The 26,515-nt window shown below is 42.4% G+C and overlaps 1 protein-coding gene and 1 pseudogene across 1 annotated transcript in view; both read left to right on the top strand.

Moving 5' to 3' along the window:
- LOC105498461 (Janus kinase 1) overlaps positions 1 to 26,515 on the top strand; it is a 237,422-nt gene that overhangs the window by 66,747 nt on the left and 144,160 nt on the right. The gene's annotated exons all lie outside the window — the stretch shown is intronic.
- LOC139361977 (solute carrier family 2, facilitated glucose transporter member 3 pseudogene) lies at positions 907 to 25,170 on the top strand (annotated as a pseudogene).

Consider the following 26,515-nt stretch of genomic DNA (forward strand, 5'->3'; position numbering starts at 1 on the left):
CTTGTTACTATCTTGTTTTGGCATTGCCAAATTTAGCCTATTTGAGTGCATGCATTGCATTTGGGGATTGCTGTTTTCTTTTGTGTTCTGTATGTTTGCTTTAGATGCGTAGACAGAGGGAGTGGAGTATGGCTTTACAGAGATTACTGCAGAAGGTTTTTTTTTTGTTTTTTTGTTTTTTCATAAAGAGAGGAAAACGCACCCTTCTCATAACGAAAATTTGGAGTTAAAACGAGACAGATTCCATTCCTGCCTTCCACATTAATTGGCCAGGTGACTTTAGGCAAATCACTTAACCTCTAGGTTTTCTCTCTGCAGAATGAAAGCGTTGGCCTGTAGACACCCATTTAAATCCCTCCTCCAAATATTCATTTGTTTGATATTTTCGCAGTGTCTACTAAGCACAATCATTGTTAATAAACACTATGATTCTTGGAGCGCTCCAGATTGTGTCTCTGCTTTTAAGCATCACTCCCCTTCCTCCTTTAAAACCAGCGCCTGACTTCTTCCCCAAACAGATCGAAACACTTTTACCGTCTGAAAATGTACATGGGAAAAGAAACGCGTTTCGTTGCAGTCACCCGGCGCCAACCTAGACCTGGGGGGCCAGCGAGCTCCTGAGATTTTCTTTCTTTCAAAATAAAGGTCTATTTCTACACTTTAAAGGGCACCCCAGTTACCCGAAGAAATACAACTTAAAGGGCGCCTGGGGTCAGGGCAGGACACCCACCCACGCTTTTCTAGGCTAGGGAAACCTGGGAAACTTTTGGGCTCCCGCCGAGTCACGCGGCAGTTCCACGGTAGGAATTGTGCAATGGGGTTAGTCAGGCGGGCGTCCTAGTGGAGAAGAAGCGGGGGAGGCTGCTACGGTGCCAAGGCTTTTCTGTAAAAAAAAAAAAAAAAAAAAAAAAAAAAAAAAAAAAAATGCTAGGTTGTCTCACGCCGTGCGAGGCGCGACGGCGCGGTCGGACAGCCGAGTTCCCGCTGGCCACAAGCCCGGGCCAAGAAAGCATCGCTTCCCCGCCGGGACCTGAAAGGAGCAGCGCGTGCGTGCGTCCGCCCCAGGGGGCAGAGACCGCCCGCCCGCCCGCCACGGCGCTGTCCCGGGACTCTGCGAGCGGCCGGGGTGCGAGCGGGAACTGCGGCAGGCGCAGACTGGCCACATCGATCGCGGTCGGGAAGTCCGGGCTCGCGCTTGCGGGAAGAGCGCCCGGGCTTCCAGCAGCGCGGTACCCCAGCCTGCGCCGCCGCCGGCCAGGCTCGCACTTTCGGATGGTGACGCATCCAACTGGCTCCGCGGGAGCCTGCACTCAAACCTGGAGCCCTCTGGGGCGGCCTACTCCTCAGCGCTGTGTTACTGAGCGCTCCCTGGGTGCAGGCTTGGTGATCCAAGTTTGGTCCCAGTCATCACTTATGTCACTATCCTTGTGACGTACATACTATTATTAGCGTCACTTAGAAGTGAGGAAACAGGCTCCAAAAGTTTGTTACTTGCTTGTAGTCAAACAGAAGGCAGAGCTGCGAATCAAATCCAGGTTTGTCTCGACATGCCACTAGCTCATACTTCTCTTGGATCAGCCACTAAATGGCTTTGACTCTAGAGAGCAGCGAGCAGGTAACACATGAGATGGGTGCGTGGCCGTCCCGAAGCCCACCGCCCAGGGGCAGAGGGGGCACTTGCTTCTGGCTGGGGCTCACTCATTTGCCCAAATGGGCTGTAAAATATATACATATACACACACATATGTGTATATATACACACATATATACACACAAACATACATATATACGTGTGTGTGTGTATGCATATTGGAAAGCATTCCGCAGACTCTGAGCCTCTATTTTCAATCTTGTATTGGGATCAGGGGCACCTATCATAAGGAGTAGTTGGAAGATGAAATAAGATAGTGTTAACATAGATGCCAGCATCTCGGGGACGCCTGATATATGCCATTTCGCTCTTTTTGCAGCATTCCTGGGGACATCAGGGCACTCACGCTCCTTAACACTGGACAGGAGACCTGCGCAGTCATTCTAGGTCAACACCCTCTCTGACAGACTAGGAATTTAATCCACTCAACGGGAAAATCACTTACCTGCATCACCATCTAGTTACTGACAGACACCAAGGGAGGGTTCCTGCTACCCTTCAAACACACATACCACACACTCACACACACTTGCTGCCCCTCAAACACACATACCACACACTCACACTCATACACTTGCTGCCCCTCAAGCACACATACCTCCCACACACACACTTTCTACCTCTCACACATACACACTCACACTTGCTGCCTCTCAAAAACACATAACACGCACACACACTTGCTACCTCTTAGACATACAACACACACACTACCACACATACACACACACACACATGCACCCCCTCTTTTTCTCCTGGAAGATTCAGACCGGCTCTGAGGCCTGAACGTGACTTCCTCCTAGCCTTGGCAGTGGCGTGGGCGGGGACCTCCGGGACAGCGGAAATCAGTCACTGAACTCGCCCTCAGCCAGCGCACAAGGAGGGGGGACCCAGCCCGGAGTCCCTCGGCCAGCTCCGCAGGAGGCCTCTGCTGGCGGGAACTGGGCCCCTTTTGGTAACAAGGGGAAATCACTGCAGCCCAGTGAGAAACGCATGGGTTGGGCTGTGGAATGTCCAGAACTGTGAAGATTAAGGAAATAGGCTTTAGGATTCACTTGAAAAGTGAAATCGGCGAATGAAAATTTTCTAACATGATGAGATCTTGGAAATTATTCACTCCATTTTCAGGGGGTTTTAATAATCACTGCCCAACTAGAGCAGCTGTTTTTCCCCTCCCAAGGCCCCATTTTGTGAATTGAGGCTGAAATAACTGGCCAGGTCTTTCCCTTAGGCACCCTGGAATGTTGGGAATATGAATGGCCTCTTAGTAGAGTTGGAGCTCCAAAGGAAAGGACCCTTTAGAAACAAACTTCCATGGCGCCACCGCACTCCAGCCTGGGCCACAGAGTGGGACGCCATCTCAAAAACAAAACAAAGCAAAAATCCAACCCCCCCCAAAAAACCTCCTGTTTAAAAATCACAAAAATTATTATGCATTGCAGAAAAATCAGATTTTTTTTCAGAATCAGAAAATAAATGGAAATCCCACCACCCAGAAAACCACTGTTAATCTGATGTACAGCATTATATGTAATCACATCAAGCACAATGCTTTGTCACCTTTTTCATTTGAATCAAATATCATGGAAAAATATTTTCTATACATGTTTTAAAATCACTACTTTGTATTCCACTGTACATGTATTTAACCAAAGCCCAATTGAAGAACTTAAAAGTTGTGTCCAAAAGTATTGCTATTTAAACAGGACTGGAGTGTGCAGCTTTGTAGTTATTTTTTTTTCTTTTATTCTTTTTTTTTTTTTTTTTTTTTTAAAGAGATGGGGTCTCTCTCACCCAGGCTGTAGTGTAGTGGCACAATCATGGCTTACTGCAGCCTTGACCTCCCGGACTCAGGTGATCCTCCCACCTCAGCCTCCCAAGTATCTGGGATTACAGGCAGGACTCATCTTGCCCAGCTGTAACTATATCTGAACACATTCTCAATTATTTGCATAGGTAGATTTCCTGGAAGTGGTATTGCTGGGTTCAGGAATAAGGATTGCCCTGCAGTGATCTTTTAAGACTTATGATGGCTGAGGCGGGCAGATCACGAGGTCAGGAGATCAAGACCCTCCTGGCCAACATGGTGAAACCCGTCTCTACTGAAAATACAAAAATTAGCTGGGCGTGGTGACACGTGCCTGTTATCCCAGCTACTCAGGAGGCTGAGGCAGGAGAATTGCTTGAACCAGGGAGACAGAGGTTGCACTCCAGCCTGGTGACAGAGTGAGACTCTATCTTAAAAAAAAAAAAAAAAAAAAAAAAAGACTTATGATTCTCTCCCCCTAACCCCCAGTATTTTCCCAGACTTTCTATAATGTTTATTTACCAAAAATTGCTTGAGTGCCCATCACATGCCAGGCATGCCAGAATATAGAGATGGATACATTATAGCACAGACCTCAAAAAAATACACTGTAGTTCAAGGTGCCATAGATACGGTTAGAGAAAGCTTTGGGCAGCCAGGTGCCCGCCCAGTTTGAGGAGGGTCCTGAAGGACCAGTAGAGTTATTTTTTTTCTTTTTTAAAGAGAGGATCTTACTCTGTTGCCCAGGCTGGAGTGCAATGGTGTGATCATGGCTCACTGCAGCCTTAACCTCCCTAGCTTAAGTGATCTTCCTGCTTCAGTCAGCCAAGAAGCTGGGACCACAGGCATGTGCCACCACACCCAGTTAATTTTAAAATTTTCTATTGTAAAGATGGAGTCTCCCCGTGTTGCCCAGGCTGGTCTCGAGCTCCTGGGCTCAAGCCTCCCACTTTGGCCTCCCAGTGTGCTGGGATTACAGCCGTGAGCCTTTGTGCCCAACCTGACTTTCTTGAAACTAACAGATTGAGAGGTGAGAGGAAGTTAATGGGGAGTACTGAAGAAGGATGAGAAAGCCAAAGAGAGAGCCAAAGGGAATGTCCTATACGGAAACAAGGTGCCTGGGTATGTGTTCAAATAAAGGAACACATGTGAGTTATCTTATGTGCTTGCACTGAGAGTAGAGCTGAGAAGGAGGGCAGTGACATAAGGCAAATAAACAGCCTATTATGTCATAATGAGAAGGTTTGGACTTTGTTCACATAGCAACAAGAGAAAGTGATTTATGAAACCTTCAAGGTCATGATGAAATTAGATCTCATCACTTAACCCAGTGAAGGACACTGTGTTCTGTGGACCCCAAAAATCATTCCTGAGGAGAGAAAACAAAGGATAGGAAGATTTACAAGGGAAATATCCCAAAAGAGGATTGAAATGAAAACCGCAGAAAAATCAATCAAATGTACTACCATGTTCATCACACTTAAGTGCTGTAGTTATTGTTAAGTATGGTCCTAAACATCTCTATTAGTCCATTTTCATGTGGCTGATAAAGACATACCGGAAACTGGGCAATTTACAAAAGGAAGAGGTTTTATTTGGTCTCAAAGTTCCACATGGCTGGGAAGGCATCACAATCATGGTGGAAGGCAAAGAGGAACAAGTCACATCTTACATGGATGGCAGCAGGCAAAAACAGAGAGCTTGTGCAAGGAAACTCCCATTTTTAAAACCATCAGATCTCGTGAGACTTATTCACTATCACTAGAATAGCATGGAAAAGACCTGCCCCCCATGGCTCTCTCATGGCTCTGGGCTTCCATCAGCAGGAAACAAGAGGGATCCCTGGGGTAACCTGTGCCTTGGAGAAGAACATTCCTTCTCTATCCCTCACATAAGCATTGTCAAGAATGAAAAGGGAGGCCCAGGACTCTGTATGTTCTGGAGAAGAGAATCTTCCCCACAACAACCCCCCACAGCCCCACACTCATACCACCACTCTCTGCAACCATTATAAACCCATTATGCTGTTGTCCTTGTTTATGTCAGTCACACAAAAAGTCCAGGACTTCTAGGTTATCTCTCATACCCAAAGCTAATCCCCATGTGGCTCTAAGGACAGTGAAATATCCTATATCATAATACTCCATATCTCTCTTCTAGATTTTTTTAAACCACCTACCATCCTACATCTTTTATTAAGTAATATGTCTCCCCTTCTTAAAATGTAACCTTCTTTAAAGCAACGGTGTTTATTTTGTTAGCCACTTTATCCTTAAAGCCTAGAACAATACCTGGCAAATAGAAGGTATTCAAATAATATTTGTCATGTGAGTTAATATTAAACATTCTTATTTTATATTCTATGTCTTGTCATTCTACATTTGAAGACTGCAGGTACGATTTTTACCATCTCTTCTGTCTAGTTTTTACCCATTGTGCCGTTTACTTTTATGTTTTGTGGATTTTGACTCTGAGTGTATATTCCTTGGATTTTATCTGTAGAAACTACTTGAGGCATAGATTGATGTTACATTCATTCAGAGATTATTTGTGTTTACTTTTACTAGTTGCCTGGGGTTAATGACTTACCCAGGACCAAATTAATCTCTCTCCCTTGGTTTTTTGTTTGTTTTTGTTTTTAACTACGTAAGTGGGTGAATTGACCTGCAAACCCATGTGTATGAGAGTATCAACTTTGGATATAAATTATTGAAAGAGGAAATATACATATTTCCTTTACCAAATGCCAAGATACAGATGGGAAAGTTTCCTTGCTCCTTTCTGTGCAGCAGATTTCTTTCCTGTTCGTCACCGCACTGGAAGTGCAGCCCTTTTAGGGTTTGCAGCTTTGTTAGATTTTCCCATCTTAGGTGAGCTTTAGCTTGAGCTGATGTCTAAAAATCCAGTGTTCTTCAGATTTCTCAAGCGTAGCCTGATTTTTATGTGAAATCAGCAATTTTTAAGTGTTGGCAAACAATTTAAAAAATGTTTTAATGTGCTGGGAAAAAATCACCGTGGGCCATATTTGATCTTTATAAGTTTACAATCTCCGTTCTAAACAGACTAAGCAATTAACCCATCAATCAACCGATGTGTATTGTATTTATATGATGCAGAATGCATTTTGTTAGAATGCATCTGTTCGATACAATAACCACAAATGTGGAAGGAAAAGTCCAATTTTAGATTTGTTTCTTTTTCTCTATAAATGTAATTGTCAGATTATGTGTCTAGATTTTTAATTCAGGAAATATCACTGTATCTATAATATGGGGAAATATAGGACATAGTTCTTGCTCTCAAAAATTTTACATTCTATGCATTAAGAATGTGCAAAATGGATTGAAGTGTCAAGAGATTTAAAGAAGAGCAACTAGAAAGTCATTGGCTCAGTCTGAGTCTGCTTTAAAGGAGCCTTAACTAGGGTGGGCATGATGGCACTAGAAGGAAAAGGGCACCTATCAAGTATTTAAAAGATGATGTGACAGGAGTTGATAATGCATGTGGGGTAAGAGTAAGGGAGAAGCTATATTTCTTGCTTATGTGGTTGGGAAAATTTTAACCAAGCATTATGTTTTGTGACTGTCTAAAGAGTATCTTCAATGATTATTTTGAAGGAAAGAAAAAAAAAAAGAGCCCAATGTCAGCCAGGCACAGTGGCTCAGGCCTATAATCCCAGCACTTTCAATGGCCAAAATGGGTGGGTGGATTGCTTGAGCCAAGGAGTTCAAGACCAGCCTAGACAATACGGCAAAACCCCATCTCCACAAAAAATATAAAAATTAGCTGGCTGGGGTGGCGCACAGCTGTAGTCCCAGCTACTCAGGAGGCTGAGGTGGGAGGATCACCTGAGAGTAGGGAGTTTGAGGCTGCAGTGAGCCATGATCATGCCACTGCACCCCAGCCTGAGTGACAGAGAGAGACCCCTGTTTCAAAAACAAAACAAAAGGCCAATTTCCCTTTTCTTTTGGTTTCTTCATTTCTTGTAAACTAAAGGCAATGTGAATGATTTTGTAATCTGTATAAGGCTCAACTGATCACTTTTTATATAACAAAAAGCTCAAGTATTAGGGGAAATAGTTTGTCTGAGATAGTCATATAAATTATCCTCTTTTAGTATTTTCTCATTATTAAAGGATTACCTTCCTCCTTAAATAAACGAACAAACAAAAAACGTGCACAGGCATGTCAAGATTTGAAATACCTACGGACTTACTGTGTTGGAAAGCCTCACTGAAATAGGCTGTTAATATTCTCCTAATTCAATGCTATTAGTTCCATTTAGGGCATTTCACTTGCGTCTGATTGTTTGAAGGGGCTATAGGGAAACTGATGACATTAAGCAAGATAGATTATAGATCACATTCAACTCTCATCTCTCGATGGGCCTAACGGGCATAGTTCCCATTACTGCTAATGGGAGTTTTGAGCATACGCCTTTGTACTAAAAATCTATCAATCTCCTAATCCTGGCAGTAGGTTGCAAATGGGCTTTAAGTGTAATTGGTTAATTGGTTGAGTCAATGATCTGATTGTAAATGATTAGCAGCCAACAGGTTTTGTTTTCCTTTATTATGCCTTTTTATAGCACCAGAATTATGGAACATTTATCAACAGCCTAAAATAAAGACAACACTAGGAGAATTTGGTTGCTTACATAGATTCAAGATACAATCCTGATGGATTCTGGGTATTTTTTAATTTTTTAATTTTTTATTTATTTTTATTTTTTTGCAGTTTAGGAATTACCAAATACTTTCACATGTATAGTGTCACATTAACTCTTATTGTAATTCTTCCTGAAAGTGGGTAAGGCTGCCCTATTAGCCTAATTTAGAGACTGATTATGAGAGTTGCCTAGAAGTTTCTTTTCCAGTGTCACAAAGTGCACCCATATGAAAACCAAGACTAGAACCTCAGTCTTTTAATGACAAATCCAGTGCTTTATCCTGGGCTCCAAGTCACTTCTTGGCCATTCAATTAAAATGTGTTCTGTTGTGGTTTGAATGTGTGCCCCAAAAAGCGTGTGTTGAAAATGTAATCCTGAATGCAGCAGTGTTGGGAAATGGAGCCTAATCAGAGGTGTTTAGGTCAAGAGAGCTCCGCCCTCAAGAATAGATTAATACTGATTGTAAAAGGGCTGAGACTGTGCTTTCCATCTCTTATGCATGCTGTCTTGCCCTTCCACTTTCTGTCATGGTAGGATGCAGCAGAAGAGCCCTCGACACTGATATCCCAGCCTCCAGAACTGTATGAAATAAATCTCTGTTCTTTATAAATTATCCAATCTCAGGTATTTTGTTCATAGCCACATAAAACTAAGATATGTTTCTTCAGGGCTCATTACATGTGTGACTGCATCAGGCTCTGGGGGCTGCAAGAGTGCACAACATTGCCACTACTCTCAAATGACTTAATGTTTATTTGATGAAAGTTTGTGTACAATATAAAATGGCTACAGGTCAGGTGCAGTGGCTCATGACTACAATCCCAGCACTTTGGAAGGCCAAGGAAGGCAGATTACTTGAGCCCAAGAGTTTGAGACCTGGGCAACATGGCCAAAACCTGTCTCTACAAAAAATACAAAAATTAGCTGGGTGTAGTGGTGTGTGCCTGTAGTCCCAGCTACTTGGAAGGCTGAGGTGGGAGGATCATCTGAGCCTAGGAGGTTGAGGCTGTAGTAAACTGTGATTACACCACTGCACTCCAGCCTGGACACCAGAGAGAGAGACCTTGTCTCAAAAAAATAAGGTGCTAGGTGCGGTGGCACATGCCTGTAATCCCAGCACTTTGAGAGGCCGAAGTGGGTGGATCACCTGAGGCCAGGAGTTCAAGACCATCCTGGCCAACATGGCAAAACCCCATCTTTACTAAAAAATACAAAAATTAGCCAGGCGTGATGGTGGGCGCCTGTAATCCCAGCTACTTGGGATAGTCCCAGCTGGGACTACAGGGGCCCACCACCATGCCCGGCTAATTTTTTGTATTTTTAGTAGAGACGGGTTTTCACCATGTTAGCCAGGATGGTCTCGATCTCCTGACCTTGTGATCTGCCCGCCTTGGCCCCCCGCAAGTGCTGGGATTACATGCATGAGCCATCGCGCAGGGCCTAAATCTTTTTAAGAGACTCAGTCTTTGTGGCCTGACACCTGGGTAACAGTCAGCTTCACAAAGTTGGGATGCCACACCTTTGTTTCTTGAACCATTTAGGGAGGTGATTCAGGAGAACACTCATCCCCCTACACAAATCTCTAAAGCTAGCAAATATAGTTTGCCTGTGCTTTCAAGAACTTTTATTCAATGTTCTGTTTGTACATATTGTTGTACTCAGTTTATATTAAAGGTTTCTTTTTTCCTAATGCCCTATTTTGTATAGTTTTTGTCAACATGGTGACATTTGGCAAGCGCACAGTGTGGGCTGCTGCACCTCTCTCCACAGTTGTTACCAAGGATCATGTAGGAGAAAGACTTTGAGAACTGGGAGAGAAGTGAGCAAAATTAGGCTCAAAGGAGGTAGATAGGAAGATGTTGGAAAATTAGGTGGGGATTAACAGACATGAACAGAGTTTTAAAATTGTGGTAAAAATATATATATAACACAAAATATGCCATTTTAACCAATCTTTTTTTTTTTTTTTTAATGAGACAGGGTCTTACTCTGTCACCCAGGCTGGAATATAGTGGCGTGATCTTGGCTCACTGCAACCTCCACCTCCCAGGTTCAAGCAATTCTCCTGCCTCAGCCCCCTGAGTAGCTGGGATTACAGGCGTGTGCCACCATGCCCAGCTAATTTTTGTATTTTTAGTAGAAACAGGGGTTTCACCACGTTGGCCAGGCTGGTCTTGAACTCCTGACCTCAAGTGATCCACTCGCCTCAGCCTCCCAAAGTGCTGGGATTACAGGCATGAGCCACTGTGCCCAGCCCCTTTTAACCACTTTTAAGTGTATATTTTAGTGGCATTAGTTACATTCACAATGTTGTGCAACCAGCAACATTACTTATTTCTAAATATTTCCATGACCTCAAACAAAAACTCTGTACTCATTAAGCAATAACTCTTCATTCCCCTCTCCTTTCAGTCCCTGGTAAACTCTAGTCTACTTTTTGTCTCTATGAATTTACCTATTCTAGATATATATTGTATATAAGTGGAATTATACAATATTTGTCCTTTGGTGTCTGGCTTATTTTACTTAGCATAATGTTCAGGATATATCCACATTGTAGCATATATCAGAACTTCATTCCTATTTATGGCTGGGAAATATAATGTCCATATGCCACATTTTGTTCATCTGCTGATAGACTTGGATTGCTTCACCTTTTGGCTGTTGAATAATGCTGTAATGAATATTAGCATTTTGAATCTCTCTTTTCAGTTCTTTTGAGTGTGTAAGAATGAAATTCCTGGGTCATATGGTAATTCTATGTTTTACTTTTTGAACTGTTTTCCATAGGGACCGCAGCATTTTGTGTTCTCACCAAAAGTGTATGAGGGTTCCAATTTCTCCACATCTTTGCCATCACTTGTTATATGTGTTTGTTTTGAAGCCATCATTGTAGGTGTGAAGTACTTATCTAATTACAGTTTTGAGTTGCACTTTCCTAATGACTAATGATGTCGAGCATTTTTTATGTGCTCATTGGGAATTGTAATATCTATTCGAAAAATGTCTTTTCAAGTGCTTTGCCTGTCTTTAAATTGAGTTGTCTTTCTGTTGTTTAGTTGTAGGAGTTCCTTACATATTTTGGATAGTCAATCCTCATCAAATATGCGATTTGTGAATATCTTTTTCATTTTGTGGGTTGCCTTCTCACTTTATTAATAATAGCCTTTGCTGGACAAAAAATATGGTCTGCCAATGCTGTTAAGAACTTTTATTCAGTGTTCTTTTTGCATTATTGTTGTACTCAGTTTATATTAAAGTTTTTTAATAATTTTGATGAAGTCTTATTTATTTATTTATTGTTGTTGTTGCTCATACTTTGGTATCATATCTTGGAATCCATTGCCAAATCCAAGGTCACCAAGATTTACCCCTATGTTTTCTTCTAAGAGTTTTATGGTTTTTGCTTTTATATTTAGATCATTGATCCATTTTGAGTTAAATTTTGTATATGGTGTGAGGTAGGGGCCCAACTTCATTTTTTTCCATGTGGAAATCCAGTTGTGCTAGCACCATCTTTTGAAGAGACTATACATTCCCCCATTGAATGGATTTGGTACCCTTGTCAAAAATCAATTGGCTATAAATGACAGGGTTTATTTCTGGACATCTAATTATATTCCACTGGTCTCTGTGTCTATTCTTATGCCAGTATCATACTGTTTTGATTTCTGTAGTTTCGTCAATTTTGAAATCAGAAATGTGAGTCCTCCAGCCTTGACTTTTTTTCCAAGATTGTTTTGGCTATTTCAGGTCCCTTGCAATCCCATATGCATTTTTTATTTTTTATTTTTTTGAGACAGAGTCTCACTCTGTTGCCCAGGCTGGAGTGCAGTGGCACAATCTTGGCTCTCTGCAACCTCCGCCTCCTGGGTTCAAGTGATTCTCATGCCTCAGCCTCCTGAGTAGCTTGGACTACAGGCGTGAGCCACCACGTTCAGCTAACTTTTGTATTTTTAGTAGTGACGGGGTTTCACGATGGTGGCCAGGCTGGTCTCGAACTCCTGACCTCTGGTGATCCACCCGCCCTTGGCCTCCCAAATTGCTGGGCTTATAGGTGTAAGCCAACGTGTTGGGCCACAATCGCATATGAATGTGAGGATAGGCTTTTTCTATTATGCAAAAAAGCTATTGGGATTTTTATAGGGATTGTGTCGAATCTGTACATTGTTTTGGGTATTGTCATCTTAACAAATACTAAGTCTTCCAATTTATGAATGTGAGTATCTTTTCATTTATTTATATCTTCATTAATCTCTTTCAGCAATGTTTTTATAGTTTTCAGTGTATAATATTCCACTTCCTTGGATAAATGTATTCCTAAGTATCTTATACTTTTTGATGCTATTGTAATGCAAGTAGAATTGCTTTATTTCCTTTTCAAATATCCACTGCTGATGTATAGGCAACTGATTTTTGTGTGTTGATCTTGTAACCTGCAACTTTACTGAATTCATTTATTAGCTCAAGTAGGTTTCTTGTAGATTCTTTGGTCATAGAGATACAGTTTTACTTCTTTCTTTGTCATTTGGATGCTCTTTCTTTCTGCTTTTTGTCAACTTGCTCTGGCTAGAATTTTCAGTAGGATGTTGAATAGCAGTTTTGAATGCAGGCATCTGCATTCCTGGTGATCAAACTAATTAAATTAAAATAAATGTAATTATTTAGTTTGAGATGATTAGATTTAAATGGCTAGGTTAGGGCCTTAATCCAATATGATTGGTGTCCATATAAGAAGAAGAGATATCAGAGTGTGCATGCACAGAAGTACAACCATGTGAAGAGGTAGCAAGAGAGCAGCAATCTACAAGCCAAGGAAAGAGGCCACAGAGGAAACCAATCCCGCCAGCATCTTGATCTTGGACTTCCAGCTTCCAGAACTGTGAGAAAATATATTTCTGTTGTTCAAGCCACTCAGTCTGTTAAATTTTGTTATGGTAGCCCTAGCAAACTAATACAAACCTCTCTAGTGGTTTTTTCATTTCAGTTATTCTACTACTTTTCTGCTCCAAAACTTCTGTTTGGTTCCTTTTCATAATTTCTATCTTTGTATTGGTATTCTCATTTTGTTTATACACTATTTTCCTGATTTTCTTTAGTTTTATGTCTTCATTTTCCTTTAGCTCTTTGAACATATTTAAGACCATTGTTTTAAAGTTTTTGTCTAATATGTTAAATATTTGGGCTTCCTCATGCATGGTTTTTGTCAGCTTCTTTTCTTTTTTTTTTTTTTTTTTTTTTGAGACAGTCTCATTCTGTCGCTGAGGCTGGAATGCAGTGGTGCAATCTCAGGTCACTGCAACCTCCCCACCTCCCAGGTTCAAGCAATTCTCCTGCCTCAGCCTTCCAAGTAGCTGGGACTACAGGCGCATGCCACCACTCCCGGCTAATTTTTTGTATTTTAGTAGAGATGGGGTTTTACCGTGTTGCCCAGGCTGGTTTCGAACTCCTGAGCTCAGGAAATCTGCCTGTCTCTGCCTGCCAAAGTGCTGGGATTACAGGCGTGAGCAACCGTGCCTGACCCATATTTTCTTTTATTGAAGTATATGTTCCTGTTTCTTTGTGTACCTTCTTGTGATTTTTTGTTTGTTTGTTTTTGAAAACTGGACTTCTGAATAGTATATTGTAGCAACTCTGAAAATAAGATTTTTCTCCTTCTTTGGGGTTTACTGTTTTATTTTACTTTATTGTGGTTGTTTTTGTTTTCATTGTTGAGGCCCGTAGTAGTCTTGTTCTAGTAACTTTTCCTATTTTTGCAGAGACTTCTCTTTGTCATGGTCGCTGTGGTTGCTGAAGTCTCTGTGCCTTAGCTTGTATTCAGTGAGTGGGTTTTTTTGGTCTGTTTGTTTGTTTGTTTTCGAGACATAGTTTTTGCTCTGTTGCCTAGGCTGGAGTGAACTGGCATGATGTCAGCGCATTGCAACCTCCCAGGTTCAAGCAATTCTGCCTCAGCCTCCTGTGTAGCTAAGATTGCAGGCACATGCCACCACGCCCAGCTAATTTTTGTATTTTTAGTAGAGATGGGGTTTCACCATGTTGTCCAGACTGGCCTCGAGCTCCTGACCTCAAGTGATCTGCTTGCCTCAGCCTCCCAAAGTATTGAGATTATAGGCGTGAGCCACCATGCCTGGCCTTCAGTGAGTGTTTTGACAGAATTTTACCTGAATGTCAAGAGCTAAAAAACGAAACAAACAAACAAACAAAAATACTTTTCTCAGTCTTTGCCTATTGGGTCTGTACTGGGGCCCTCCTTCAACACTTAGCCAGGCTTGCACTGAGCTTAGGAATCAACTGTGATGAAAGCTGAAGTTTTTAATCACATCTTTTCTGACAAGCATCTTGCCCTGGGTCCATGCATGGCTTTCTAAATTCCCTGCATACACAGGTGCTCCTGCTTGTCCTACCTTCCCAAAGAAACTCTGTCCTCAAATTTTTTGCCTAAGCCTTAGGTGGTTTATCACATGTCTCAACTGTGACCTCTTGCCTCAGGCCTTGTTCTTCTACCTTACGATGATTCAAGCAATGCCTGCTGCTTTTCCAACCTGGGTTAGTTCAGAGTTACACAGAGGTGAGTATTTTGTGCCAGTCCTTCATGTACCCTCAGACAGTTTAAAACCGATCTACACAATAATTTACAAATAAAGTCTGCTTTGCTCCCTCTAGAACCAGGGACCACACTCACATGCTGGCAGTATGGGCTTCTGTCTTCAGGACCATTGCAAGGTAAGGTGTGGAGTAAGAGCAAATAAAAATGCCACAAAACTTTCCTACCATTTTTGAGTTTACTTTATTTATTTATTTTTCGAGACGGAGTCTCTGTCACCCAGGCTGGAGTCCAGTGGGACGATTTTGGCTCACTGCAACCACTGCCTCCTGGTCTCAAGCAATCCTCCTGTCTCAGCCTCCTGAGTAGTTAGGATTACAGGAGTGTGCCACAATGCCTGGCTAATTTTTTGTATTTTTAGTAGAGATGAGGTTTCACCATGTTGGCCAGGCTGGTCTCGAACTCCTGACCTCATGATCCGCCCACCTCAGCCTCCCAAAGTGCTGGTATTACAGGCGTGAGCCACCATGCCCAGTCTTATCTCTATATTATATATATGTTATATATATTAATTATATATATATTATATATACACATATATACATATATAATATATACACGTATATATATAATATACATATATATATTTATCTTAGTTAGGGACTCATTCTGTCACCCAGGCTTCAGTGCAGTGTCAAGATCATAGTTCACTGCAGCCTTGACTTCCGAGGCTCAAATGATCCTCCCGCTTCAGCCTCCCCAGTAGCTGGGACTACAGGCATGCACCACCAGGCCTGGCTAATTTTTATTTTTTTAGTTTTTGTAGAGACAGGGTCTCACCGTGTTTCCCAGGCTAGTCTGAAACTCCTGGGCTGAAGAGATCCTCTTGTCTTGACCTCCCAAAATGCTGGGATTACAGGCGTGAGCCACTGCAACTGGCCCATTTTTTATTTTTCTTAATTCGGCATCCATTTGGTTGCTGTAAGCCTCTGACTTTTTTCCAGAGTCTGACAAAGTTAATTCTCACAGATTCTGCTTGTTTTTTGAGTTTCTGTGGAGGGACAGGAGCTTGGGGCTGCCTATTCTGCCATTTTGCTGACCTAAGTAGGGTTTGAAATCTTAAAATTAGGATATAAGGTAGGTTTTTTCCCCTTTATTTATTTATTATTTTGAGATGGAGTCTGGCTCTGTCATCCAGGCTGGAGTGCAGTGGCGCGATCTCGGCTCACTGCAAGCTCCGTCTCCTGAGTTCACGCCATTCTCCTGCCTCAGCCTCTGGAGTAGCTGGGACTACAGGCGCTCGCCACCATGCCTGGGTAATTTTTTGTATTTTTAGTAGAGACGGGGTTTCACCGTGTTAGCCAGGATGGTCTCGATCTCCTGACCTCGTGATCCGCCAGCCTCGGCCTCCCAAAGTGCTGGGATTACAGGCATGAGCCACCGCGCCCAGCCTTCCCCCTTATTTTTAAAAATAAAGTGTTGCAAATAATTAAATGGTTAAATGCATGAACTTTGGAGACAGATGGTCTAAATTTTAATCCTGCCTTTGCCACCAAAAAGTTTGTAATAAGTGAGTTATTTAATCTCCAAACTTCAATTTCTCATCTGTAAAGTAGGAATATGGGAAGGGCTAATTAGGATCATTTATTGTAAAATCAGTAGTGTGCAGTAAATGTTTGACAAGCAGCTCTCAGAAGGGATGGGCCTGAAAACCCTGATTTTTAGTGTTTGCCAGTTTCCATGGTGTAAATACTCCTGACATGGGTGAATTTAAGATGCCAATGTAAAATCTTCTAATGCAGGCAGGCTTGTGAAAACACACACATAATTGACTCTCACGAACCAGGGAAGGCCAACTCTACCATATCACTTTCTTAAAAAGTATGAGGTACACAGGCTGGGCACAGTGGTTCACACCTGTAATCCCAGCACTTTGGGAGGCCGAGGTGGGCAGATCACGAGGTCAGGAGATCGAGACCATCCTGGCTAACACAGTGAAACCCCGTCTCTGTTAAAAAATACAAAATATTAGCCAGGCGTGGTGGCGGGCGCCTGTAGTCCCAGCTACTCGGGACGCTGAGGCAGGAGAATGGCATGAACCTGGGAGGCGGAGCTTGCAGTGAGCTGAGATCACGCCACTGCACTCCTGACTGGGAGAGAGAGCAAGACTCCATCTCACACACACACACAAAAGTATGAGGTACACAATAAGTGATCAATCAATAAATATTATCATCTTCAATTGCTTTGAACAAAATGAATAAAATAAGAATGGTTTCTGAAAAGTCAAGATACAGCATCTCCCTCTATATTGCCCTATGTTATAAAATACTTTAGGTACTTGGAAATGTTATTTCCAGACAGTCCATCTTCTGTGAGAACCACGTTTCATATCCCCTTTCTATCTTTAGATCTTGCATCATTGTTTACAGCGAACACAATCACAGAGAGAATAGTCATTGTCCACAAGTCTGCCTGAAACTGACCACACTTGAAAGGACTTGCTCCTAATTGACTAATCTATTAACTTTGCAGGCTGCACAAAAACTTAGAGGCATCATCCTGCCTTGGCTTCTGGTTGCCAAGGTGTTCTGCCTGATACCACCTCTGTCAGCAGTCACCAACTAGCCATGCTTTTCCCTTGGAGGCACATGTAGATTGCTTAACTACCCTCACCAGGCAAACAATTCTGCATATGTCATGTCCTCTGCTTTTCTTTTCAGATCCAGCCTTAGTCAAGCTTGTGAAGCAATGACTGTCTTAATTGGTCCCCTGGGTACCCAGAACTAATCCTTTACCAAGTCACTCGTTATCCCGTGTTCCCTATCTCTCTATCCATCCATCCTTCATCCTCATCCAATACTTACAGAATGCCTATGGCTGCAAATACAAGGATGACTGCTGGTTCCTGCTGTCCATAAACTCACAGCCTGGGATAAGGTAGGGTAGAGTGAATAGATATGCAAGCAAAATAGAATGGAGTGTGATAAGGGGAAGTAGGAAAGTACATGCAAAGTACTCTGGGAAACTAAAGGAGGAATTCTGCCTACCTTGAGGAACTAAGGGAAGTTTTCATGGAGTGCGTGCAGGTAACCTTAGGGTAAGATTGGCTGGGAACCAAATTGTGCTAGACCTTGTGCACCTGACTGTGGCATTGGCTTCTTCAGCAACAGGGAGCCTTTCTTTCTTTTTGTTATTTCCCTGCATCTTACAAGGTTAAGGCCTTGGTCCCTGCTAATAATAAAATAATAACCAACTTTATAAAGAGCTTACAATGTGCCAGATACTGTACTAAGTGCTTTATATTCTTTTTTTGGGGGGCAGGGGGGTTGGGCAGGGTCTCACTCTGTCACCCAGGCTGGAGGGCGGTGGCACAATCATGGCTCACTGCAGCCTTGACCTCCTGGGCTCAAGCCTCCCACCTCAGCCTCCCGAGTAGCTGGGACTACAGTCATGCAACACCATGCCTGGTTAATTATTTTTTGTAGAGACAGGGTCTCTCTATGTTTCCCAGGCTGGTCTTGAATAACACCTGGGCTCAAGTGATCTTCTTGCCTCAGCCCTCCAAAGTGCTGGGATTATAGACATGAGCCACTGCACCCAGCTTATTATTTAACTTAATCTTCACAACAACTTTAGAAGACAGAAAATAGGAGATGCTGTAATGGTAAGAGTTTTAGAGCGTTCCTGAGGACCTGGAGAAAACTTGCTGCCAAGAAGGAAATTTTGAAGGTTTCATTGGTTGAAAAAGGTGTCTCTGGAATCACACTCCTAGATCTTTCTTAAAGACTTGAAAAGAATTAGATTAGGGGCCAGGCACAGTGGCTTACACCTGTAATTCCAGCACTTTGGGAGGCTGAGGTGGGTGAGTCACCTGAAGTCGGGAGTTCGAGACCAGCCTGGCCAACATCATGAAACCCCATCTCTACTAAAAATACAAAAAATTAGCAGGGTGTGGTGGTGCACACCTGTAATGCCAGCTACTTGGGAGGCTGAGGCAGGAGAATTGCTTGAACCCGGGAGACAGAGGTTGCAGTGAGCTGAGATCACACCGTTGCACTCCAGCCTGAGCAACAAGAGTGAAACTCTGTCTCGAAAAAAAAAAAAAAAAGAATTAGATTAAGGCCATGGGGGACACAGAAGGTCACTCCATCTCTGATCTTCGCCATCACAATTGCTACAATTGGCTCTTTCCAGTTTGGCTATAACACTGGGATCATCAGTGCTCCTGAGACTATCGTAAGGGAATTTGTCAACACTTTGAAGGATAAGGCAAATACCCCTCCCTCTGAGATGTTGCGCTTGTCCCTCTGGTCCTTGTCTTTGGCCATATTCTCCATTGGTGGTATGATTGGCTGCTCTTCCGTTGGACTCTTTGTCAACAGCTTTGACAGGCGTAATTCAATGCTTACCATCAATCTGTTGGCTGTCACTGGTGGCTGCCTTATGCGATTGTGTAAAGTAGCTGAGTTGGTTGAAATGCTGATCCTGGCCCACTTGGTTATTGGCCTCTTCTGCAGACTCTGCACAGGTTTTGTGCCCACGTACATTGGAGAGATCTCGCCTACTACCCTGCGAGGTGTCTTTGGCACTCTCAACCAGCTGGGCATTGTTGTTGGAATTCTGGTGACCCAGATCTTTGGTCTGAAATTCATCCTGGGGTCTGAAGAGCTATGGCCCATGCTATTAGGCTTTCCCATCTCTCCTGCTATGCTATAAAGTGCAGCCCTTCCATTTTGCCCTGAAAGTACCAGATTCTTGCTCATTAACAGAAAAGAAGAGGAGAATGCTAAGGAGATCCTCCAATGGTTGTGGGGCACCCAGGATGTATCCCAAGACATCCAGGAGATGAAAGATGAGAGTGCAAGGACGGCACAAGAAAAGCAAGTCACTATGCTGCAGCTCTTTAGAGTATCCAGCTACCGACAGCCCATCATCATTTCCATCATGCTCCAGCTCTCTTAGCTGGAATCAATGCTGTGTTCTATTACTCAACAGGAATCTTCAAGGGTGCAGGTGTTCAACAGCCTAACTGTGTCACCATCGGTGTGGTGTGGTTAATACTATCTTCACTGTAGTTTCCCTATTTTTGGTGGAAAGGGCAGGAAGAAAGACTCTACATATGATAGGACTTTGAGGGATGGCTTTTTGTTCCATCCTCATGACTGTTTGTTATTAAAGGATGAGTATAATGCGATAAGCTTTGTCTGTATTGGTGCTATCTTGGTCTTTGTGGCCTTCTTTGAAATTGGGCAAGGCCCCATTCCCTGGTTTATTGTGGCTGAACTCTTCAGCCAGGGCCCTGGCCCAGCTGTGATGGCAGTGGCCAGCTGCTGCAACCAGACCTCCAACTTCCTAGTTGGATTGCTCTTCCCTTCTGCTGCTTACTATTTAGGAGGCTACGTTTTTATTATCTTCACCGACTTCCTCATTACCTTCTTAATCTTTACTTTCTTCACCTTCTTAATCTTTACTTTCTTCAAAGTCCCTGATACGTGTTACAGGACTTTTGAGGATATCACACAGGCCTTTGAAGGGAGGGCACACAATGCAAATAGATCTGGAAGAACTGCGTTGTGGAGATGAACAGTATCCAGCCTGCTAAGGAGACCACCACCCATGTCTAAGTCATGCCTCCTTCCACCTCCCTCCCAGCAAGGGAAAGCCACCTCTCCCTGAAAGAGGGAGAGACCTCATCAGGATGAACCCAGGGCTGCTTCTGAATGCTGAGACTTGATTCCTTTCTCCCTCAACAAGGCTGGAGCTTGTTGGATTTTCAATGGCTTTTAAAATATTTCATTTCTTGAACATTCATTTCTGCATAGGAAAGACCAAGTGAACCTACCTTCATTTCAGGAGGGATTGACCACTTGGGATATGACAACTTTGCCAGCTCTTCTCCCTTGGGTTCTAATATTGCCCACTAGGGAATATAGGGGAGGAAAAGTAAGATGCAGTTCTCCCAACCTCAGACTCACCAGGAAGCAGATACACACACATTGTGGAAGGCAGAGAGGGTTTATGTAAGAGCACCTTTCTCACTTCCATACAGCTGTACACAGCAAATTACTTTAGTTTTATTTATTTTTACCTTCTGGTTTAATTACATAAATATTGTGCCCAATAATGAAAACATGAGGAAATTGAGGTTAAAAGGAAGTGTTTAAAAGAGGTTATAGAGTAGAAGATTTGATGCTGGAGAAATTAAGGTGCAATAAGAAGAATTTAGGGAGAAATGCAGTTAATTATTGGAGGGTAAATGATGTGGTGCCTGAGGTCTGCACGTTACCTCTTAACAATTTCTGTCCTTCAGACGGAAACTCTTAAATTTAATTTCTCAGAAAAGTCATATGCCTATATAGTAAAGCTACTGATATCTTTTGGAACTTTTTTCTTTAAAATTATAGTTTATATGTAGTATTACTTGAAATCCAGGATTATTAACTAAGATGGGCATTGTAGTTAATTGTGGTTGATGGGTTCTAATTTTGGATGGAGTCCAGGGAAGGGAAAGTTATTTATAGAAAGCCTGTTCCTTCTCACTGGACCAAACAACTCCTTCCCCTTGCAGTAGACTCATTACCTTTTTTTTTTTTTTTTTTTTTTTTGAGACGGAGTCTCACTCTGTCGCCCGGGTTGGAGTGCAGTGGCCGGATCTCAGCTCAATGCAAGCTCCGCCTCCCGGGTTTACGCCATTCTCCTGCCTCAGCCTCCCAAGTAACTGGGATTACAGGCGCCCGCCATCTCGCCCGGCTAGTTTTTTGTATTTTTTAGTAGATACGGGGTTTCACCGTGTTCGCCAGGATGGTCTCGATCTCCTGACCTCGTGATCCACCCGTCTCAGCCTCCCAAAGTGCTGGGATTACAGGCTTGAGCCACCGCGCCCGGCCGACTCATTACTTTTTAAGTAACCCCACCACCCATCTGGTGGGAGAGCCATCCCAATGAGAAACCTAAAATAATTGGTTCTTGGTAGAGGTTCATTATTTCTCCATTTTGTTCTTTAGGAGATTTTAGGTGTTGATTTTTGTTTTACTTTAACCCATACCTTTAAAGGAATTCCAAGAAGAATGTTTATAGCTTCCTTGGAATTTGTAACCTCAGCTCTGGGACAAGATTTTTTTTCTGAACGATTATTATCTAACATGTGCTGTTGCTTCAGGGTCACAGCATGCTTGTCTATGTCTGTTACCATGCCACCGTGGTCCTGTGCCGACTGCCCTTAGGGGGATTGAATCTTTCCAATAGGCCATGTGTGAGACAGTAAGAGTCAGTGTGCAGTGTAGCCCATACTTGAGAGTATGAATGTATGTGCACTGTCATTTTGCTCTGGATGGAAGTAGGTTATTGTGGACTTACTTCCTCTGTGTTTGTTCCTACAGCCCTCTTTTTCATATGTTGCTCGATGTCCCTTTCCCTTCTTGGTGCTTACACATCTCAGACCCTTTAGCCAAATGCTTGCCGATAACAGTATTTTGGTTCTCAGTTCTCACTGTTTCTTCTGGTTATTGAGACTTTGAATAAAAATGCACATAGCTATGCAGTGGGGTTTAGCTGGAAAAGGTGACCTTCTTCCAACTTCACCTCTACTTCTGGCTCCTCAAACAATGGGTGCGCAGTAAGGCAGGGAAGTTGTTTTCCCATTTCTCACTGACCAGATTGTGAATATTTCCATATGGATTTTCTATTATTAATGTTACTCTGGTTCTTTGTGTTAAGATAAAAATTCTGAATGTACACGTAATAAAAGACAGAAAATATTATCACTTCCATTTTACAGATTAAAAACCTGAGATTTAAAGTAGTAATGTACTACTCACAGCCACACAGCTAGGATGAAGCAGAGCTAAAACTCAGCTCTCATTCACTGCCAAGCCTGTGGTCTTAGAGACATAAGCCAGCAGGACTTGGTGTCATTAAGGGACTGGGGAGAATGGTTCCATTCCCCCAAACCCTCCCCCAAAGAACTTCCTTGTATTTTATAATGGTCACACCTTCAACCCTTTTACCTCCTACCTGGGCTGACTGCAATAATCTGAAAGGGCCTTGTTTGAGGGGCAATGGTAGTTACTGTGCAGAAGGGCTTCAAAGAATATGGATGGTGGTGCCAATTTACCTCCTGGACTGTGGCTGCTGCTGCATGAGTTGGGTTAATGGTTAATCTGCTCTTGTGTGAGTCAGCTAATGCCCCTCCCAAATCATGTAATGCGTTAACCCAATTAAAAGACACCTGCCCAACTAATCTGAATGTCAGACCTGAGTGTCAGCTCCCATTTTACACTCTGTAAAAGGAAGGAGGATTTTAACTTAACACTTGAAATCTTCAAAGATTGCAATTGATCTTCTTTTCAGCCAACAGAAAGACTGCTTCCCTGGTTGTGTGTGTGTGTGTGTGTGTGTGTGTGTGTGTGTTATTTAACTTAGTGTTGACTTCAACTCTGTAGAATTGTATATGTACAGGTAAGTAACTGGAAGCTCAGAAAGGTGAAGCCACTTGTTCAAGTTCATGGAGTCAATTTTCTTTTTCCAACTTCAGGACACTAACTGGAGTTGTGGGAGTTGGGGCGGTTTGTTTAGTTTGCATCCTAGTGGATAACTGCTCTTCTTAGTGATGATGAGAATTTGAATATCTGTAAAGGGATGTTATTATCCTGGAGGTGTGAGACAGTGAAAAGAACAGGAGCTTTGAAGCTAGGAGTGCCCTGTTAAAACTTCAGTTCCTGCCTGTAATAGTGTAAACACTGGAAAATCACCTAATCTCACCTCAAAAGGTGATTGTGAGAATGAAAGCAGATGGCTGGGAGGTAAGGGCACTTAAATACACATTAGTCCTTTCCAGCTCCTCATTGCTGGAATTCGAGTGGACATCTCCAGCCATCTCAAGCAAATTGGTTAAATACTCAGTGCATTCTTAGAGATATTTTAATGTATTTTAATTAAAACACCTGCCATGTGACATTTTTAGGAAAATTTAGGGAAGGTCCTGTGAAACTAGGCAAATCATAAAGTTCCCATAGGTTGAGACTCAACACACCAATCAGTGAGGCCCATTTGACCCAGGGGGCACTGGGCCAGGTGCCATGAGCGTTCCAGGGATGAAGGGAAAAGCCTGCCCTACTGGAACTGCAAAAAATCTAGTCAGGGAGATAAAGCACAAACAGAAGGAAAGACAAACAGCAATAGAAGGCATTCAAGGACACATTTCCAAGGAGTGATGTAGGCAATAAATACTGTATGAATTCAGGACAGAGAGAGAGATCACTTAGAAAGGCCCAAAAAACCCTCCTGACTCATTTCTTGTACTTTCCTTCTGTCCCTTCATAGACCTGTGGGTTTGTCTTAGAGTTACCGGGGCACTTATCTCTCTGTAACAAGGTGGAGAAAATATTGCCATTGCTTTACAGCTGGCGCCAGATTTCTTCCTGAAAATCGAAGCATCTAGGCTTGGGAAAAATCAGTTGGAAAATTAGGTGTAATCCAATAAATAGGTTGGAACACGCTTGAGGTAGAAAATTGAGACCAAGGATCCAGCTGTTAGAGGAGGGTCAACTTGCTGTGCATGCTGCAGGGAGGTTTTGGAAATTTTGAGCGGCAAAATGGAGATGAGATGAATGGTGATGGAGAACACGAGGGCAAAAGGAGGGAGGGCAGAGGGAAAATGGAGAAAGCAGCCATCAGGGCAGCAGAGCTGTGATTCCTACCTACCTACATCTTCAGGGATGGCTGCCAAACCCACGGAGCCTTGTGTGAGTGCCTTCATTGTAACATGGTGCAAAACAGAGTAGAATGAGAAGGCGGAAGTGGCCCTCCAGAAGTTACCTCGCTCTTGAAAGGGCTTTACACTTCCATAGTTCAGGCAATGTGTTGAGAGTTCAAACCAAGTTTACCCAGATCTTTCAGCAACAAAAGGGCCTCATCTGACTTCTGAGTTTTATCTCCAAGTCTTTTCTCTTTCCTTCTTGATCTTTCCCTCCCCTCAAAAGCTTACTTAGTACAGTGTCTGATGTATAGCAGATGCTCTATAAGTATCTGTCATGCTGAATCAAATATAAATATTGTATTATACATGGTTTCTGCTGTCGTGGTACCTAACATTGAGGGAAGACAATACACAAGCGTTTCAGACACAAAAATAAACCTAATCTTAACAATTCTGGGAAGGATATAAATGCCAGTTAAATAGACCTAACATTTTTCTGCCTCTTTGATTTTTCAGTGTCCTTCACGGTTCAGTTCATATTTCACAAGCCCCATAAAGTCTATCTGGATTTTCGGTGATGTTTCCTGTCTCTGAAATCTTATGACATTTATGTCTGTATCAGCCATTTGACGCTTGATTCTCTTTTTTTCAGATGGATGTCTTGCCTTTTCCACTACACACTACAGGAAGAGTGACCACCCCTGCCAAGGGCCTAGGATAGTACCCTATACATGTAGCTGATCAGTTGATTGTTACTGATCATGCATCATGCTATCAAAAACTAACATGGTGCTTGGCACATACTTGTACTGAATAAGTATTTGCTGAATTGACTTGAAGCGTTGGATGCCATAGACCTCTGAGAATATATAATTTCTATGTATCACTCTCCTAGCAGAATAAGAGAAAATTAGAACTTGGGAAGAAGTCACATCTAATTCTTTTCTATTTTTATTTCATTTTATTTCTTCTTCTTTTTTTTTTTTTTTTTTTTTAAGAAATGAGGTCTCACTCTGTCGCCCATTCTGGGGTGCAGTGGCATGATCATAGCTCACTACAGCCTCAAACTCCTGGGGTCAAGCAATCCTTCTACCTCGGCTTCCAAGTAGTTGGAGCTATAGCTGCACACCATTGTGCATGGCTAATTTTTATTCATTTACTTTTTATAGAGAGGAAGTCTCACTATGTTGCCCAGGCTAGTCTTAAACTCCTCAAGTGATCCTCCTGCTTTGGCCTTCCAAAGTGCTGGGATTAGCGGCAGCGGCCACTGTGCCTGGCCAATTCTTGTTCAGCTACAATTTATTTTCTTATTGCTTTTTGGAATGTAATTTAAACTTTACACTTTAGTTATCCCATTTGTCAAATGCATACATGATTTTGTGGCCAACAACTTGTACGTGGACACAGTAAAGTTAAAAAAATAAAGATGCACAGGATTTTGATGCTGATAGGCATCATAAAATAATGTGATCCAAACTAAGGAGATATCTGGGCAGAGACATTAAAAAGACTGCCCTAAGTTTTTTTTAAATCTATAAAAGAGCTCATCCAGCATACAAGTGTCCTGCTTTCTGATCCAGCGGTCTTTCCAGCACCCCAGGCTTGGTTGTCAGAATAGTATTTGCTCATAAGGTGTTTTAATTATTAATACAGTATACTAAATCCCAGGAGTAGAATAAGCCTCATTATCATGGTTAGTAAGTCAGCCCAAAGCAATCTGATATTCCTGTAAAACTGAATGGATTTTAAAGTAAAACATCCTTGGGCTCACTGGCCTCAGAGGGGGACATCATCTCATTTACCTATTTTTCAAAAACCCCATAAATGAGTGTTTGGTATGGACATTCATTATGTCCTAAGCTTTATTGATTCTGTTATGTTGCTATTAATTATAGGAACCACAAAAGCCTTCAATTAGATTAAAGCCATAATAAATAAGATTAGTAACACTTATTCTGCTCTGTATGTTAAATGTTTTTATAACAAACTAATGTTTATCTTTCTGGACATTACTATATTGATATCCTGTACAATAATTAAATCAGATTTTTTGAGTTGTTTTAGGCAAAAAGATTTGAGTGGTTTTTTTGTTTGTTTGTTTTATTTTTGAGATGTAGTCTTGCTCTGTTGCCCAGGCTGGAGTG

Source organism: Macaca nemestrina, chromosome 1 (assembly GCF_043159975.1).
Source record: "Macaca nemestrina isolate mMacNem1 chromosome 1, mMacNem.hap1, whole genome shotgun sequence".
Classification (NCBI taxonomy): Eukaryota; Metazoa; Chordata; class Mammalia; order Primates; family Cercopithecidae; genus Macaca; species Macaca nemestrina.